Genomic DNA, 6,581 nt, shown 5'->3' with positions numbered 1-6,581 from the left:
CGTGTGTATGAATTTTTCAATTTTTCTAAAAATCGTATCTTTCTCATACGATTTCCATTTTCGATGTTATTTATATTCACTTGTAGCTATCGACGAGTACTACAACTTTTATTTAGAACGCGTCGGCTAATTCTCACTTTATTTATAAAGTCACATTTCATAAGGGTTAGACCGTTAAACTCCGTATAAAAATCATAACTTTCAAACGAAATTTGTTCTCAAATGTCTTTATATTGACGAAATCATATTTATGATATCTTCAACTCCCGTTTAGATTGGTTTGACTAATAATCAACCGATTTTAATTTAGATTTATGTGTCCCGCACTATTGTACCAAACTTTGAAAAATCATAACTTCCTCATACAAAGTCAGATTTGGACATTCTATACATGTACACTCTTGATTTTAGGATTATTACGACTTTTGTTTAGATTACTTTGGCTAATGAGCAACCTATCTCTGTTTCATATTTTACGACACACTTTTTCTGTCTTGGGTTGGACACAAAACTTCGAACAATCATAACTTCTTCATACGAAGTCAGATTTGAGCGTTCTATATACTCACGGAATCATCATCACGACTATTATAACTCTCATCAATATAATTTATCCAAAATAACCTTCTATTAAAAACATCAATTTATCGCTCATAATGATGGGTTTTGAGCAAAACATCAATCCTATGGTGTACATGCAAACCCTAATAGCTTTTGGATCTGGTTTGTCTAATGAACATGCAATTGAATATCCAAAGCTATAAACCCTAGATATATCAAATAACAACTAAAATAAGGGTTTAGTAATAACCTTTGATTGTTATATTGCAATAACAATCAATTCCTTGCTTTGATTGGCTTCAGAAAGCTTAGTGCCTCAAGTGTTGCACCTCTAATGGAGTCACAAACAACACTAAGCAACTAGATGAAGAAGGAGAAAAGAGTAGGCACCCAAAACCGTCTAGAAACCCTAAGGATTCAGTTACACATGTTTTGGGGGCCTAAGGGGTCCTTTATATACTTGTGTGGGCTGCTAGGGTTTCAGTCAAAACCCTAATGGGCAGCTTAAACTCTAAGCAGCCCATGGAACCTTCTGGATAAGGCCATGGACGAAAATATGATGGGCTCCCATCATAATTTAGTTCACCCCTTGTTCCTTTAGCATTCCTTAGCCCAATAACTCAATTATCCAATAATTGCAGTCTAGTCCCCTATATTTAATTAATCTCTTTTAGCCACAAAATTAATTATCAATTAATTCTTGACTAATATTAATTAAACAATATGATTTCTCTTTTAATATATTATTCTTATAATATATTAATAAATCATAATTAAACCTTTCTCTCCTTAACTAATCCTACATATTGCTATGGTGAAGGCAACCCAAAAGGACCATGCTCATAATCGGGTCAAGTACATACCAAAATAGTTATGGACTTAGACACTAATCCAACACATAAATCATATGACAAATAATTATTACTTACTATACCTTAAATGTCCATCCCGAATTTGTGGGCATTACAATTACCTCTCCCTTAGGATGATTACATCCCATAATCATCAGCAAAACAGGATTGCATAATGATCCCACAAGTAAGGATTGTTTTGTTATGACTAAATAATCTTTTTATCAATAAGGGTTTAAAGGGCACAATTTAAGAACTTAACTATTTCGTATTCCTTTTTACAACGACCATAACTCCTATGCCTTTCTTAATGAGTCTCAAGATCTTGGAATTCTTAGTTATCGGTGATGCACAAACTTGCACCGACTTTTCATGTTATGTTGGACCTTCAGTCCTAACTTTTGAGATACAAACTCGGCCGTCATCGTAGATTCCTGCTCCTTCTCAAACAGACTCAATCCATGATAAGTTCTTTGCTTTGGCTACCGTAACATATCTAATGGTCACACCCAATAACCTTCCATCGCATAATGTAATGGCTAGACTTGGGTCTCAATGAGTTAAACTCTAGCACGAAAGGTACCTTCCTTCATGTTCTAATGTGGTACAACCACATCATAGAAGGTAGCATTTCTAGCTATTGGTTACTCAGCCTTAACGACGGTCGCAATACTTCTGACGATCACTTCGATTATCTTTTCCTTAAATCCTTTGGCTAAATTCGGATACTACATAGAACATGGTTTTTCTGAACTGAGTAACTTACTTAACAACTTTATATTAATTCGACCATGTTCGTTATGACCACTAGGGTCGGAATAACATTCTTTTTCATAGTCATTATCGAAATGATGGTAACAACCGACACAAACAAAACAAAGTCAAATACTAGTGCCTTATTAACCTTGTGACTTTTCCTTATCCAAGTGTAAGTCTTGTGCATCGGGTAGTAGAGGCCTCTACTACCTTTTACACTGACTCATACTCGTCCCAAGAATTGCCTAGCAGTCCCTAAGTTACTACTCCTAAAATCATAAAACAGTTTAACACCTCGAATAATATAACATAATTAGAGGTTATATAACGTCTAAAAATGATTACAATAATATTCAAAGTTCACTTTACTCTATGCGTCTTACATCAGGCTAAACAATACTATCTATATGGGATGACCACTTCATGTCTTAAACTCCGGATAAGCAGCTCCCTACTCTTGATTTCCTGGAGCGACATTTGCTTCCTCTTCTGCCAACTCAAGGATCATCTAGAATGCTCAGGCTTTTGGATTTAGCTGCGTGTATGTCTTTTCAACTCCTTTCTTCTATAGTCAGTCCATCATGTTGTGCTCTTCTTCTCTACACTCAAAACATACCCTCTTAGTGTACCTATGTTCATCAGAATAATGAACAAGCCTTCCATACTTGTAGCATGCCATTTCTTCTTTGCATTGCCCAAAATGCTTCTTTATGCATTTTTACACACCACTTCACCTCGTTGTTACTCCCAAGATTATTTTTGTTGGGCTCATATTTTGAGATTCTAATCTTCTTATTGGATTTTGAGAGTTCCTCATTATTCCTCTTTTCTCCAAGTTCAACTTTGTCAAGGGTTCTTCCCTTGATCATGTCTTTAACAGATTTGGCAACTCAAGTGGGGAAAAATGATTCTGATAATCTTGAATAATAACAGGTTGAGAACCATCGAGAGCGGGGAACCGATCTTAAAAGTGATTTAGGAATTCAACTTTGACTCTACCTGAGAATCCACTATGGTAATAAGGATTACGCGGACAAGGTTTTAAAACTCAAACCTTGAGTTAAATAACGGAAATGCTTGCTAATAATAAAAACTTCATTCAATTCTAGAAAAACCAATCAAGCCTCTAAGAAGATAACTCAACAAAGTGCTCAAGATAAATAAAGTAAAGTGTCACACCCCAAAACCGAGAACGACGGAAGCGTTCTGGGGCGGAGGACGTCATGTATAATATCACAACAATGTAAAGTAGTAAACAAGCAACAACATCATCCATTGCATTAATAATATAATTATTATACAAATGTGTTCTGTCAAATTTTGATAAACACTAAAGCATAAATAAATCAAAATGAAAGATAAGTCTTGAACAAGCTCCATCTTCCTTTCTCCTTGCATCGGTACCTGTCTATGATGACCTGAGGATACAAGTAATTTTGAAAGCGAGTATCAGCTTTGAAGCTGGTGAGATCATAAGTCTTTTAGTGTCTTAATTTGTAAGTAAGTATTTGTATGTATAAATCTGTATGTAAGAATTTGTATGTATGAATTGTAAGTATTGAAAGTGTATATGAACTATAAGTATGAAAATGTATATGAACTGTAAGTATGAAAATGTTTGTAAAACAACTGTAAATGTTTGAAAAACCCTAGAAATCCCTATAATTCCTACTAGTATAAGAAGGTGTCTTCTACCAAGACCTAACTGTTCTGAATGTAGCCTTCTACCAAGGCATCTAGTGTCTGGATGTGTGTCCCTTTTAAGAGTATGTATTTTCCCAAGTATAACTATCATTAACAAAAATATAGTTTCTACATTACCGTGCGTCGTGTGAATGTTCACGAAGTGAATGAAATGGGAAAATGAAATAATACTATGGTGTAGTGCTATAAGAACTACTACCGTACTAACTACCTTAAACCGGATTTATATTAAGGCATTATGTGATAAATTGCACCATACTATCGACTAGTAACAACGACATAATGAATGGTCGTAATAACGGAATGACGTTTGGCACCCGCAGACCTACAGGTCCGGCTGTAGCTAGCAACAAGGTGTAGGATTGTCAATCCAGTATAGATCTATACACAAACTCATACTATAGACTGGTTACAACGACAACATATAGTCGAAAATAAGGTATGATGTTTGGCACCCGCAGACTTGCAGGTCCCGCTGTAGCTAGCAGCAAGGTGTAGGATAGTCAATCCATTATAGATCTATACGCAAACTCACGCTCTCCCTTCAAGAGACTCTGGCTACAACCCGGGTCATGACAATTAAGGCATGATCCCATACAGTGGATCACAATTTTATTAACGTATTCGTGTAAGTGTAATGTAATGAACTGTTCTAGCTGTAATGTACGTGATCTCTACCTAGCAAGTATAGTATTGTAATCATTCTAGTATAGTTGTATATGTTCTATTCCTAGTATCGTAGTATATGTAATGTACTGTAATGTTCTAGAAAGTATTGACTCATGAATGAACTGACTCATTGTATGATATCGCGTTCTAGTAATTGTTCTAGTATCTTCCTAAACTACCCATATGGTAGTTTACTAGTAATCTAACTGGTACGTATGAACATGGATGTATACCCTTGCTACCCAAGGGCATGGGATGAACTGGAAGGACCTTTTATGACTATATATGTACACATGATATATAACTAATATTTAAACGACCTTCGAACGAGTACCCGATATCCCACTAGACCACATCTCAAGCGCGAAAAGGAAATAGGGTGGATAGCCTTCCTATGTCTTTTAAACATTTCTTATATAACTATACATATAGAGGCATGCAATTTATAATATAAAAGCATAAATAAGTTTTGTAAAACATTTGAAACATAATTATTATTTTAAGAAAAGATCGACTTGATGTCAACCTATAAAACAATTTGAAGGCATGGGTTTGATAAAACGGTTTAGTATAAAGAAACATTTGTTTGAAACACAATTGTAAATAAGTTTGAAATGTGATATACAGAGTAAAATATACAGTGTAATAAGGAGTTTAAAACATATAAAATGTTTATAAAAATCATTTGAAGGAAACTGTTTGGTAAAACGGCTAATGAGTAGCCAAATCATTTGAATGTTGTATATTAATCACATGTGATTGATGTAATAACTAGCATAATTCTACTTATTAATCACATGTGATTGATATAATAAGTAGCATGATTCTACTTGTACCCCTCCCCCCCACATAAAACATTTAAAAATAGTTTAAAACATTAGTTAAGGGGTATGAACTCACCTGCAGTAAGTGACTGGAGTTGAACGGACTGTTATCGTACGGAAGGATCGGACAAGTGCTTGGTGTCAAGTGAAGACTTAGACACACACAATGATCCTAATTTCATATGAAAGCATATGTATGTAAATAATTAGTGATTAAAACACTAATTATACAAGTATAAACATTTAAACGCGAGGAAAACACTTTTGGTCAGGTGCTAGGAGGCTAATGGGTTGCAACAAAGGAGTGCAATGCCCCTAATGGGAGTTTAAGGTCTAATGACCATATTCTTTGGAGTTTACGGCCCAGGGGAGTAAACTCCTGGCCGTAAACTCTCAACCAAGGCCCTAAATGGAGCTTAGAATTATTACAACTCATGTGGTGAATTGTTTCAAGGCTATAACAAGTGGTTGGGTACCATATAAACTCCTTTGGGGAGTTTACGGCCCAGAGACCATATTCCCTTGGAGTTTACGGCCGTAAACTCCCTTGGGAGGGTTTTTATGGTGTTTTCAAGTCTCAAACATTTCTAGGTAATGATCTATGTTGGGTTCTAGGCATAAGGAAGGAGTTAGGGTGTCATTTGACCCCTTTATAGGTGTTTACGGACCAAGAGTTTATCTTGGCCATAAACTCCTTTTTCCTTGTGATTCCTTATGTTTTCTAGGCTTTAAACACTTTAGGGTACTTGTCTAAAATAAAGTCTAAGCCTTAGGTGCCTTAAAAGCACCATTTGAGCATGTTACAAGGGAGTTTACGGCCTAAGCTACTCTTGGGCCGTGAACTCCTAAACTTGGGTGGTTCTTGGTTGATTTCATGTCCCTAACACACTCCTATACGAGTCCAAGGTAGTTACTAATCACGGGGGACAATCTAGGCTTGGTTTTGGGAGTTTACCGCCCAAGAACACCTTGGGGAGTAAACTCCTAAATCAGATGATTTAGCTATGGAATCTATGTTATGAACAAAATTAAAGCTTTCTATCACTACTAGAAAGAGTTACTCACAATTTGGGATAAAAACCCGAAGATCCGTGAGAGAGAATTTTGACTTTTCTCTAAATGGAATTCAACAAATGAATCAATTTGGTTCAAAATTCTATTTATAGTCCTGAGATATTTCTGGCAGAAAATATTTTTATTCCTGGAACGAATTCTA

Source organism: Lactuca sativa, chromosome 5, assembly GCF_002870075.4.
Source record: "Lactuca sativa cultivar Salinas chromosome 5, Lsat_Salinas_v11, whole genome shotgun sequence".
NCBI classification, from domain to species: Eukaryota; Viridiplantae; Streptophyta; class Magnoliopsida; order Asterales; family Asteraceae; genus Lactuca; species Lactuca sativa.
This window is presented reverse-complemented; position numbering follows the sequence as displayed.